General features: G+C 41.8%; 1 long non-coding RNA gene across 1 annotated transcript; it reads left to right on the top strand.

The window, feature by feature from the left end:
- Positions 1 to 8,774: 8,774 nt before the first annotated feature.
- On the top strand, positions 8,775 to 13,380 carry LOC135932511 (uncharacterized). The gene is made up of 4 exons (XR_010573541.1): positions 8,775 to 9,339; positions 9,991 to 10,297; positions 12,710 to 12,793; positions 12,917 to 13,380. It is a non-coding gene; the product is annotated as an uncharacterized LOC135932511 (long non-coding RNA).
- Positions 13,381 to 14,277: the final 897 nt, after the last annotated feature.

Below are 14,277 nucleotides of genomic sequence, written 5' to 3'. Positions count from 1 at the left end.
AGTATTAGTTATGTATCATGGCCAATCAAATGTAGACCAACAGATGGTTTTTAATGATTTCTCTGATATAACTGCATTTTTGATTTTACTGGTTTTAGCAGAACGTAATGGGAGAAATCCCCTCTGACAGGGAAACAATGAATAATAACATTAGCTTCTCTGTTTTTATCTCATTTATACACTTTAAATAAATGCATCGTTTAGCTGTGCCATTAAAATGACAGATTTATGGATCATACAGAAGAGGACTCAAATATTAAGCTGGAGTTATTCCTGTTGTGTTTCTGCTGGCAGTGAAAACCAATAACTCATTTTTGAGTCTGCTTGGATCACACTACCAGTGTCTGTGGGTTCTCAGTCAGGGTCATCTTAAGAGCTTGGAAAAGAAGTAGAGCTGGACTTCTTTAAGTCTGTGAAGATGTTTCAGCGCTCATCCAAGAGGAATAGTATTTAACTCCCGGGGGGGGGGGGCTTTGGTTCTGAGGGATCACTGACACACTATTGATCGTGTGAGTCATCACATGAGCCATGGTGTGGAAAAAAAAAAAAGGGCATGGGTCATTATGTCACTGGGGAAAGGGGATGAAGTCACAGCGAGACAAGGCCTCACCCTCTCATGTGACATCCTGAGATCACCTGAGGCTCGGCAAGCTAAAGCTCCTCCTTTCTTCTTTCAACCTCTGAAGACATTGACCAGGAATCTGTTTACACCGGTTTAGGAACAGCCAAAGCCATGTTTCTCAATATAAGGCCTCTAGATGAACCAGTCAATGATGGGGAGGCATTTTTATCATGGCTGTGTCCAAATTCAGGGGCTGGAAAGTTGGAAATAGCAGGAAGGTAGGCGTTAGGATTCAAGATTCTTTATTTGTCACATGCATCGTTCTACAAGTACAACACGCAGTGAAATGTATCCTGACACGCTCCTCGACTGTGCAAAAGGGGAGAGAAGAACATTATATACATTAAGTGAATATATGCACACATGTATTCATGTTATGCATGTTATGGTTCAGGGCTCGGATGGCTTGGGGATAGAAGCTGTCCTTGCCCGGATGATGCAGAACCTTCTGCCAGATTGCAGAAGTTGGAACAGATTGTTGCCGGGATGGGATGGGTAGCGGGGGGGGGGGGGGGGGGGGAATCCTGCTCAGGGGTTAGGCTAACCCTGAACCCTAATGAGGTATTTAATAATGTAGATCAATCATTATTTGCTGATGATGGAGTCATTTGGATTATTTTTACAGAGAGTAGATTAGCTGTTTAATCTCAGATTGTATGAAAATGAAATGGACCAGGTTGATTGCTTTAAAAATGTAGGTATGTGGTTTGATAAAAGGCTTACATGGAAAACACATATTGGGGAAATAACTGAGAAATGTAAAAAGGTTTTGAATATTTTAAGATGTTTAAAAGGCAGCGAGTGGTGTGCAGATAGGACAGCATTAAAAGCTTTATATAAAGATTTCATTAGCTCAGTTCTGCTTTATGGTTCAGCGGCTAAAACATTGTTAAATAACTTGGATAAAATTCAGTATCAAGCGCTGAGGTTGTGTTGTGGAGCCATTAAAACTACACCAGTGTCCACACTGCAAGTTGGAATGGGTGAACAACCATTAGAAATCAGAAGACATGAAACAGATTTAACTTACTGGGCAAAGTTAAAGGGACACAGTGAAAATCATAAAGCTCAGAATATAATTAAACCTTGTTTATGAAAAAGTAAAAAAGTGAACGAATAAGAAGTTTTGGTTGGATTATAGGGGAAAAATAAATGAGACAGGAATTAGTAACGAACATATTAGTCCACCAGAACCATTTTCAAATTTACTGTCATGGATATATGACCAAACAACTCCTGATTTCATTCATTACACAAAGAGCCAGGTATATGATCATATAAGGGAAAAGTATTCAGAACATGTGGACAGAACATGTATACTGATGCATCATAATTGTTAGATAATAAAGTGGGTGTTGTGTTTGTTATTCCAGAAACAAGCTTTGTGATGAATAAAAGAATTACTGATGATTTAACAGTTTATACTGGAGAACTGTAGCAGTTTAAATCACTGCAAACTGGGTTGAGGAGGCACCAGTAGGAAGTATTTGATTTGCTCAGACTCTAGTAGCACACTATTGAGCATATGTGATATGTGTTTGGATTCTAGACACGATATTGTTTTTTTAATATAATTCGTTTAATCTGTAGAATCAAACACAGAGGAATAGAAATACATTTTTATGGATTCCTGAACATATCGGTGTAGATGGAAAGGAAGAGGCCGATAAGTTTGCAAAAGGTGCAACGAAAAGAAGTCATGTAGATATGGATATAAAATACAGTAAAAATGAGGTTAAAGGATACGTGTCAGGCACAATGGGACAGAGAAGGAAAAGGTAGATATTACTATTGTATACAGAGAGCAGCTGGACACTGTTGAAGAAGTCATGACAGTAAGAAAGAAGACGATATAATCTCAAAAGTAAGATTTGGTCATACAGGTTTTAATAACACTCTAAAAAAGATGAATAAGCATGAGACGGGGAAGTGTGAAACACTTGAACATGTAATGTTAGAATGTGGTCAAGAAATACTCCAATCTGAGTTACAGAAAAATAAAATTCAATCAAGTGTCAAATAAATATTAGAGAGGAGTCCAGGTGACGTAGTTTATAGGGCGATATTTGGGTTTTTAAGAGCAACAGGTGTTAAGCTGTTCCAAGCCCATAAATGTAAATTTCAAAACTCAACCCCTTCATTTAATTTGTTCTTGATTGAAACTGAATATTACTTAAACTCTCTTAAATTAACTTCAAATAAAAAAGGTTTATCATTGATTGAAATTCATTCAGAAATTTTTAACAAATGAGCTGTCACAATTACAACTTTCAAGTACAAAGTTGTTATGAAGTCTGTCACATCCCTCTCTTTTTTTTTCCTTTCCTTTTTTTATTTACCCTTCTTATTTTATTGTACTGTTTATTGTTACTCTTATTTGCTCTGTATATCTACTGTGCAAACTGAACTGGAATGACTGACTGTTCACTTTACAATTTCAATAAAGTTGGAAAAAAAAAAGCTGTTCCAAGCCACACACCAGTCCAGAAGGGGGCGGTAATGCACCTGAAGTTGTTTGCCAACCGCCATAAAAAGATACAAGAAGAAGGAAGGGCTTTGGAGTTGACGTCGCGCCACAATGCATTGTGGGAGCGCGGCACCATTTTAGCAGGCTACGAATCAAAACAAACACACTGGCTGTGTCCCAATTCAGGGTATGCACGCTTGAAGTACGCGCACTACGCGTACTACGGACGGTGCGTACTATAAGTGCGGGAAGTGAGAGGCTTGTGAAATGGGACGGTCTAGCCTTCGTCGTGCTGTTCAGGTTGCCTAGCAACCATGATACTAACCGCGAGAAACGTGTTATACAGCAGTGTGTGACAGAAATGAAGGAGAAAAAATGTTCTGTTGGTCCTTCATTTTTGTCATGACATCACTTTGATTAGTTGAGTATCTGAGGCTGAGACCACGGGACTGTAAAACATGATAGTTGGGCTTCATTTCTGTACTGAACAGTCATTTCAATATTAGTTAGTAAATAACAATCAGCTAATGTTGTTCATGAGACTAAAATCATCTCACTGTGGTAATGTAAATATAATATGGCCAATATTATATGCATTGTCAGATTATTATGGTATATATATATCTACATATATATATATATATATATATATATATATATATATATATATATATATACATATGTATATGTATATATATATATATGTATGTATATGTATATGTATATGTATATATATATATATATATATATATATATATATATATATATATATATACAAGAAGGCATCGGTGGGCAAGAGATGAAAACAGGGCGTTGTTGGAATGCTACTATGCAAGTAACCCTGGCGGAAGGGGTTACATGAATAGGATGAGGGACCTATGGATTCTTCGATACCCAACATCCACAATGACGGTGAAACAACTAGTAGCTCAGTGTTCCAACATTCGGAAGAAGGGACTGCTCTCACAGCTAGAGATTGACGAGGTACAACATAAATGCTACGGCAAGGAGGAGTCAGGACGCCAGGTCAGGGGGGAGATATCATCACCCCCACCCGAGATTGGGTACATAGCCCCAAGTGCGATAGAGGAAGGATCGTTGAGTGCGAGAGGAACTGACCTGAAAGATAGGATCATGGCCAAGCTTGAAACCTGGATCCCCCGTAGCCGGTTACCAAGATTACGTGAAGTACCCTCAGAAGGTCTGCTAGATGATGTTAATGCAGCACTACGGATGATACCTACAACCACGATTACCGACACTAACAAGCTGATCTACACTACGGCAGCAGTGATCAGTGAGATGCTTGGATACAAGTTGAACAGCCACAAGGGGCAGTACCCTCCATGGAGAAGGAGGCTAGAGGGCAAGATCAAAGTAGCACGGAGGGAGGTTAGCCAACTAACGGAGTTGCAGAAAGGTGCGACAAAGAAGGTGCATAAGAAATACAGCAAGCTGTCCATACCTGAGGCCTTGGAAACTGCCAAGCAAAGACTCACAGCCTTGGCCAGCCGCTTGAGGAGGTACACCAGAGAGATAGAAGGCAGGAGAATAAACCAGCTGTTCTCCACAGAACCAGCAAAGGTGTACTCTCAGTGGCAAGGGAACAATAAGAGAACAGCACCACCAAGGCTGGAGACGGAGCAATACTGGAAGAGCATATGGGAGAAGGATGCAACCCATAACGGCAATGCTCAGTGGCTAGTGGATCTGAGGGCAGACCATAACGACCTCCCTGAACAGGGTCCAGTAACCATCACAGTGGCAGATATCCAAGAAAGGGTCTCCAGTATGAAGAGTTGGACAGCACCAGGCCCTGACATGGTTCACGCCTACTGGCTGAAGAAGCTGGCTGCACTCCACGAGCGTCTGGCAGCACAAATGAACCACCTGCTAGTTAACGAGAGACACCCGGAATGGCTAACCGAAGGTCGGACGGTCCTGATTCCCAGGGACCCCAAGAAGGGACCGGTCCCATCCAACTACCGACCAATAACCTGCCTCAGTACTACATGGAAGCTCCTGTCAGGCATCATATCGGCTAAGATGAACAGGCACATGGGTCAATACATGAGCGGGGCACAGAAAGGGATTGGCAAGAATACCAGAGGCGCAAAACACCAGCTACTGGTAGACAGAACAGTCAGCCGAGACTGCAAGACCAGACTGACCAACCTGTGCATAGCCTGGATTGATTACAAGAAGGCCTATGACTCAATGCCCCACAGCTGGATACTGGAATGCCTAGAATTGTACAAGATCAACAGGACCCTAAGAGCCTTCATCAGGAACTCAATGGGAATGTGGTGTACAACACTAGAGGCCAACTCCAAGCCCATAGCACAAGTCACCATCAAGTGCGGGATCTACCAAGGAGATGCTCTGTCCCCACTGCTGTTCTGCATAGGCCTGAACCCCCTCAGTGAGATCATTAACAAGACTGGCTACGGATACCGACTACGAAACGGAGCGGTTGTCAGCCACCTCCTGTACATGGATGACATCAAGCTGCATGCCAAGAGTGAACGAGACATCGATTCACTGATACACACTACCAGGCTATACAGCAATGACATTGGAATGTCGTTCGGACTGGAGAAGTGTAGTCGGATGGTAACAAAGAGAGGGAAGGTAGTCAGAACTGAGGGGATCGAACTACCAGAAGGCAACATTGCAGACATAGAGGACAGTTACAAGTACCTGGGGATCCCGCAGGCAAATGGGAACCATGAAGAGGCCGCTAGGAAAGCTGCAACCACCAAGTATCTGCAGAGGGTCAGGCAAGTCCTGAGGAGTCAGCTGAACGGTAAGAACAAGATCTGGGCCATCAACACCTACGCCCTGCCCGTGATCAGGTACCCTGCTGGGGTAATAGGCTGGCCAAAGGAGGAGATAGAAGCCACTGACATAAAGACAAGAAAGCTCCTGACCATGCATGGAGGGTTTCACCCCAAGTCCAGCACCCTGAGGCTGTACGCTAAGCGGAAGGAAGGGGGCCGGGGACTGGTGAGTGTCAGCACCACAGTCCAGGATGAGACAAGAAACATCCACGAATACATCACGAAGATGGCCCCAACTGACAGCGTGCTCAGTGAATACCTCAGGCAGCAGAAACCCAAGAAAGAGGAGGAAGGTGAGGAACCATCATGGAAGGACAGGCCCCTGCACGGTATGTACCACCGGCAGATAGAGGAGGTGGCTGATATCCAGAAATCATACCAGTGGCTGGACAAAGCTGGACTGAAAGACAGCACAGAGGCACTAATCATGGCAGCACAAGAACAAGCTCTGAGTACAAGATCCATAGAGGCTGGGGTCTATCACACCAGGCAAGACCCCAGGTGCAGGCTGTGTTAAGATGCCCCAGAGACAATCCAGCACATAACAGCAGGGTGCAAGATGCTAGCAGGCAAGGCATACATGGAACGCCATAACCAAGTGGCCGGCATAGTGTACAGGAACATCTGTGCCGAGTATAACCTGGAAGTCCCGAGGTCAAAATGGGAGATGCCCCCAAGGGTGATGGAGAATGACCGAGCTAAGATCCTGTGGGACTTCCAGATACAGACGGACAAAATGGTGGTGGCTAACCAACCGGACATAGTGGTGGTAGACAAACAGAAGAAGACGGCCGTAGTGATCGATGTAGCGGTTCCGAATGACAGCAATATCAGGAAGAAGGAACACGAGAAGCTAGAGAAATACCAAGGGCTCAGAGAAGAGCTGGAGAGGATGTGGAGGGTGAAGGTAACGGTGGTCCCTGTGGTAATCGGAGCACTAGGTGCGGTGACTCCCAAGCTAGGCGAGTGGCTCCAGCAGATCCCGGGAACAACATCGGAGATCTCTGTCCAGAAGAGCGCAGTCCTGGGAACAGCTAAGATACTGCGCAGGACCCTCAAGCTCCCAGGCCTCTGGTAGAGGACCCGAGCTTGAAGGATAAACCGCCCGCAGGGGCGAGATGGGTGTTTATCTATATATATATCTATATATATATATTACAGGATATATTACAGCAGTGAGCTTGAACTCTGGGTCAAAGATTAAAGTTGCAGTTATTTATATTTCCTATCACCTTAAATCTTCACTCAAAGACAAGTATCTTTGACAGTGTATATATAGGTGTATTATACATAAGAGACAAATATTGTTCGTCTAATATGTTGGCATTATTACGTTTGGCTCAATGCTTACATATATGTGTAAAAAGAAAATGTACGAGCTGTGAAAACTGTTTCTGATAGAATGAAGAGTAGACTGATATATTAAATATTCCTTTATTGGGTGAGAAAATCAGACCATGTCATAACTGCTTTAAGTCATACAGAATAGATATCAGAGCCTTAAACAGGCTGACTTCTGCTAAATGGGTCAAACTGGGCAGAAAGTATACAAACACATAACATCCTTATAGAATATGATGTAACACTATAGATCAACTTACCTCTGAGTATATAAAGCATATAAACAATTACAGCAATATGATGCAACAAACACAGCAGTGCTACTAATCCAAAATACTCAAAGCTTCATAGAACTGAAACAAACATTTATTTTTAGCTCCATTCTGCTGCTGATACATACTTTAGGTTTCTGAACATTAAACTTGTTGCTGCCTTTCATAGTGTGTAACTTGAAGGCCCTGAGTACTTTCTCCCACACTGAAAACACTGGAATGATAACATTATTTGAACATTACCTAATAAGACTGATTCAGGACAGATAATTAGTTATTTAAAAATTTCCTAGCAGTCCTTCACAAACAGGGAACAGTCTGTCTATTCTCTCCATCTGTCAGCTGCTGCTGGCTCTTCCTCCTCCTCTTCCTCACACACTGCTGAGTTTGTCCTGGTGGATCATCAGGGGTGCAAAGCCTCACAGATGATGTGCAGCAGTGGGTCCCTCAGTCTGTCCTCACTCTGGACACTTGCAGTTGTCACACATGGAAATCAAATGTGTGATAAGCTGCAGGATTCAAACACAAGTGTAACTTATAAATACATGTTCATACTTTTATTCCACAATCAGAGAGAAAGAAACAGAGAGAGAGTGCAGGACAGACAGACAGGTGACAGTCTCAGGTGTATACACTGCTACAAAACAGCACAAGAGAAGGAGGATTTAGTGTTTGTGTTATTACGAGTGCTAAACAAGAAGAGTTCCAGATGGTCCAGTGGACACATGTGTGACTCCTGTGATTAAAGCATCTTTCATTCAGCTCGAACCGTCAGCTCGTTCAAACACACGTTAAAGTCCGTTTGGCTCGACACCACCGAACAGAGGCAGCAATATAACATAGCTAACATTAACAGTGCAGTGAATCCTGCTTGTGCCGTGATATTCAGGACTGCAAAGTGAGCAGCATTCACTGACTTTCAGCTTGTTGTGTTTGTGGATATATGACTGACTTTAATAATCCATAAATCATCACATTCTCTGTAAGACTAAAGTCAGCTATTGTATTATTATATTTTAAAGGCTTTAAAACCAAGTAAACGCTGAAAGTACAAACATCACTAATGTCACATAACTTTGCCGACATGTGGCCAACAGTAATGTTTTAATGTTCTTCATTATTAAACATTCACACATAAATAAGTGACATAATATTCAGTACTTACTTTTGACAGTTCACTCTTCGGCCGCTCCGCTTCTGCCGTTTGCCGTATTTTGCGGCAAAATTATCCACACCCACCTCTGCGCTATGAATTGTGGGATATATGGGACCACGAAGCGTGCACCGGACCACGCTTGATATTTGGGGAAATCGACGGCGCATTTGGAGTATGCATTTTAAGTACACTTTGAATTGGGACAGCCGTCGTCGCGTGGCGGTGACGTATTCGCACTTGAAATGCGTACTTCAAGCGTGCAGACCCTGAATTGGGACACAGCCACTGTGTTGGAAGGAAGAGTGCTACGAACCACACTTAAAAGCAGCTCAAAAGAAAAAGGACGTTATAGAGACAGATTGCGACCGGATGCAAAGAGACGGTACTTGCAAACAATAGCGTGCATTGAAAATGTGGACCCGTATGAAATACGGCAGTGGAGTAGAAACCCTGAAGACTAACCGCTATTGCCTTAGCCTGATATATTCTCGTACCTCGTCTGTGGAGTCAGCGCATACACGGCGAACCAGTTTCGCAATTATAAGTCTCTGGAGGCGCACATCCAATTCACCAATGGTTGGGTAGAAGATTTGGCTTTTTTTAAGCCTCCACGTTGTGAATATGCCGTCATTCAAACAAAGGTAAGCCAGCTTGAGTACTGCGAGTAAAATGCGTTTGATTTCCCTCCGAACATTCAGATTAGTGCAGCAGAAATTCATTCATGAGGGGAAATTACAGTGAGAACATGTGGAGGCTCTGTTAGATGGATAACATAGTGAGTTCAGTGCATTGATGTGACATTGTCCTGAAGGATTTAGTTATTCTGTATGGTTAAAGAAATTGCACTAATTAATTCATATTTATTATAAATAATCCTAATTATACATCCACGTGTTTATGTCCTGTGTCACTAAAAATACATTTTATTTTGGCTTTATACATTGATTAATGACCTGCAGAATCTCCTTATCATATTAAGTGATTCATAATTGTCACTTAAAGGCAAACTTTATGCTTTCTCTATTTTGAAAGTGATTACATCCTTGCATTACATACTTTAGGTTCATTTTTTGCTGGCTGATTAAAAACAAACAGGCAGATTTAGAATATAACATGCAGCGTTCTATAGATAAATACATAAAAAGATAGAAAATTACATGTATGTGCTAACTTTCTAAACACTTTGTTACATTTGTGATAAATGGATTTGAAAGTAGATAAAACACATTTATGTCGGCCTTGGCTCATTAAAGTTCTTGTCTTTAAATGAACTTTGTCTGTGTGTGTTTCAGGTACTGCACTCTCAAAGACTGAATGAACCAGCATTGCAGCCATGGGTCACTGTGAGCATCACAGGGAAGGTTGAAGCCGCCCACTGCACCTGTATGGCCGGAGTCGTGAAGACCTGCAGGCATGTCGCTGATCTTCTGTTTAATGTAGAAGCAACAGTGCGGATCCGTGGCACAAGGACTGTTACAGATGAACCTGCATACTGGGTTTTGCTGGGTAATATGACCAAGATACAGCCATAAGATGGACTCTTCAGCTGCCCAAAAAAGGCTCTCGATCAAAACATAAACAGACCATCTGTACTAACAGGTAAAAGAAGCCGTCCTCAAAAAAGAAAAATTCCACCTGCTACTGTGGAGGAGTCGTCTCAATTGATGGGAAAATATTTCTCCCAGCATAGTTCTGTTCTGAATAACCCATAATGTTTTATTTAGGGGGTCTACATTTGTGCCTGAAGTGCACTGCCATGTAAATAATTTGGATTTACTGAATGTGTACTTACTAAGTAACACTGTTCAAAAGTTGAATAAAGAAATAAATGTTTGCCTTTTTAAAAAAAAATTAAAACCACTTTGTAGAACATTCACATCAGTTACAATGTAGAATCAATGTCATATATAGTTCACAAATGACAAAATGTTCACATAAAATCATGACAGCATTTAAATAATATCACCCAATACTAGCATTCTGTAATTTACTGTCACTACATATACAGCACAAGACTTTTAAGAGTATTTAACAAGAGTATTTTCCCTGGTTTTACTACCACTCTGGGGCACATGTTCACCAAAACGCAGCAAACCTTCACCATCTTATCCAGAAGGGTCACCTCTCTTCACCCTCATGGAAGAAGTAACCTGATTGGCATGGTGGGATGTAGCATGTAGTTTGAAGCAGGGATTTCGTAGTGCCCCATGTGTAGCGCTGGAACCCAGTCAGGATTTGTTTCATCCATTTCATAGGCTGGTTTGCTGCAATAATGAAAAACAATTAGCAACTCTATAAATAGAACATAAATCTACAAAATCACTCAGTAGGATGTTTGTTCTAATTTGCTATGACCTCAGAGCGCATTGAAAATAAAACTAATAGGCTATAAAGAGTAATATGAACTTATTTAGAACTTACCTGAATGAAAATGTCTGGAGCACACTAACAGATATCTGTGGATGGTAGAGAACTGGATATCAGCTCATCTCACAGCTGCTATCCAGGCTAGACGCCTTCTTTTGTAACATCCGATACATGAGCTGCCTCATGTTGCTTCCAGGTGGGGAAAGAATAAAAAGAGAGCCCATTTTCCAGCTTATCCCCTTCCCGATCGTGCGATCTAACATTACAACCGACAACACAGCAAGTGCGAACCATTGCTGATGCCATCCGTGTGCTTTCGCTCCTTTGTTTGGCCTGCTACAATGGCTGTGTCCGAATTCAGGGGAAGGATGCTTAAAATGCCATATTTGGAGGCAATGACGTCACAGCGACGCGACGAGGACTGTCCGAATTCAAAGAGCACTCAAAATGTGGTGAAAAATGTGTCCTACTTTTCCGCGAATTTGAGGGTTAGTCGTGTCCGAATTCAGGGGAAGGATGCTTCAATGCCATATTTGGAGGCAATGACGTCACGGCGAGGCAACGAAGGCTGTCCGAATTCAAAGAGTACTCAAAATGTGGCGACAAATGCGTCCTACTTTGCCCTGAATTCTAAGGATGGTCCGATGTATCCTTCATGTCCTACTATATCCCAGGATTCATTGCGGGTCATAGAGGAGATTTGTTTCTGATAACGACGGTGGTCGAAGCGGGAGAGGAAAACACTTTGAAATGTAATTAGATGAAAATCTGGTTGTACAAAAGTTAAATTGTTATAGCGGTCATGTTGTTAAGCTTTGGGCATCTGCATAGACATGTTTCTTTTATTTAAATAACCGTAAACCAGCTTGTATGGCGGGTCCCGCGATTTTTCATGTATTGCTGCTTACATACAGCTAATTTAGATTTTTTCGAATTGGTGATATGTTGTGGGGAACAAAGACCAAACGGCTTAATTTATTAAAACGAGGAGAAAACGATCACCTCTTCACTGGGGTGAAGAATTGGGCCGCTACGACGTGGATGTACAAGAATAAATCAATTTACACATCATATTCTTATGAGTGCGGTCCTATTAACCCTCATGCTGTACAGCAGCGGTCCCCAACCTTTTTTGCGCCACAGACCGGTTTATGTCAGACACGGAGCCTATAAGGTATCGCGGATAAATACGACCACATAAAATGATCCAACCAAGACAAAAACTGTGGTATTTTGTAAATATAATAATAAACGTGAATGTGCTGTGTAATTGTGTAACTTTATTAGCAGCGTCCTCCTGAAAATGCGCCAATATTGAGAGTAACATCCTCCTCTCTGCCGCTTAATGCTCTCTGGTCACTATGGTAACGTGTAAATATTTCTTTCAAAATACGACACACAACTACAACAAGGGAAAGACGCAGGGAAACCGAGTTAACTATAAAACCCCTGAAAACCATAAATTTCACAGCGGAGCCTCAACTCTCGTGGCCCGGTACCAAACGACTCACGGACCGCTGCTGTACAGAACCTGTGATGTCCAGACGGTGTTCCTCTGGTGTTCTGCTGTGAAAAATTTTGGGTTTAGGGATTAACATAGTTGCCATGGTTTCCTTTCTTCTCTTATTTGTTGTGTGTGATCAGGACAATTCTGGAGAAGATGGGCCTGCAGGGGAAAGTCACCCCCTTGCAGGCCAGAAGACATGAGATAACTTTAAAGAATACAAAGTACGTATGTGTGTTATCAAGAAGATAATTCTTAAGAACACAAGTTAATAAATGTGCAATTACTAAGAGTTGTTGTGGTGTTTTTATTTGCCTGCTGTCATTTTTGATTTCCTCTGCCTTTAGGATTGCAAGTATCCAGGCTCAGGAGAGGGGGTCAGTGGGAAGCCCACTGCTGCTACTTGGCCCTGGTTTGCCCTCATGGATGAGGTGATAGGACAGAGGCCTTCCATTAAGCCTCCTGTCCTAATTTCCTCTCTCCCTGAGGACACTCCAGGGCCAAGCACAGCAGTGGGTGACCAAAACGACAGTGATGACGAAGCGGCTCAGCCACCTACGACAGGAAGGAAGAGGAAAAGAGATGATGAGCTGCTAGACCTCATCAGAGAGGACATGAGGCAGCAAAGAGAGGCTGAGGAGAGGAGAGCAGGGAGAGGATGGACAGACTGTTTTCACTTCTAGAAAGATGTGTTCCAAAATGAGTTATATATTGAGAAATTTATTTATTTGAATATATTTGTTACATTGTTACATGTGTTGCATTAGTTTAAAGGTTTTATGTTATTAATAAATTGATTCAAACAAACAGTAATTGTCACTGAACTCAATTTGATTTACAGGCATTTGTAACATGTATGAACATAACGCTAACTTTGAACAATTTTACTTGGATATTTATTTGATAGCAATAAAGTAAATAACAATAACAATTAAACAAGAATATTTCAAATACATAGTATGTAAAGATGAGAAACAATATTTACAGTTGTTCACACAGGATTAACCTGAGTGACCTGTTCCTGGACCGTTTCTTTAACAACTGTAATAGATTACAGGAAGTCTCTGGCAGTGTTGCTGAATCTGCCCGAGCAAGATCAGACGTGGATGGGGTGCAACTGAGACCTGCGCTTTGTCTTTTCTGGTCGGGGAGTGGAGAATCTCACAGTGTGGTCTGCAAAGAGCTTTAGGATGCTTCCTTCCACTGTCCACTGCATCGTCCATCCACAGGGTTTGCAGGGCTGGCTCAATCAACGGCTGCCACACCACTAAGATATGCAAGCAGGAGATGGTGGATGCTATATTATTAGTATAATACTTGTAACTCTGTAGCAGACAACAGTTTGATAAAGTGCTATGTAAAAAAACAAACAAACAAAAGATTAGATTCTATATGTTTCAAAGATATTTCGTTTATATATTTTATATGATACAGTACATGTGTAAGAATGACCAATGTTGTGGCAAAAAATGATCGTCTGCCAAAAACTGATTTCCGGTTTTTGCCCTAAACTGATTGCTCGTATTTAACCTGCTATGAATAACTTGTTGGTCTATAATACGTGAAACATGTCAAATGTGTCCCTCATTAGTGATATCAAGTCACTTTGAGCCACCAGCAACATTCCTGTAACAAGGTAGAAGCTGCAATCAGTTTTTGGCACTGACTTTTATATATCCTTTATTTATCCAGTTAAAAAAAAAATCTT

The sequence above is a fragment of the Pelmatolapia mariae genome, linkage group LG22 (genome assembly GCF_036321145.2).
Source record: "Pelmatolapia mariae isolate MD_Pm_ZW linkage group LG22, Pm_UMD_F_2, whole genome shotgun sequence".
Lineage (NCBI taxonomy): Eukaryota > Metazoa > Chordata > Actinopteri > Cichliformes > Cichlidae > Pelmatolapia > Pelmatolapia mariae.
Note: the sequence above shows the minus strand (reverse complement) of the source record. Positions and strands in the feature narration are given on the sequence as shown.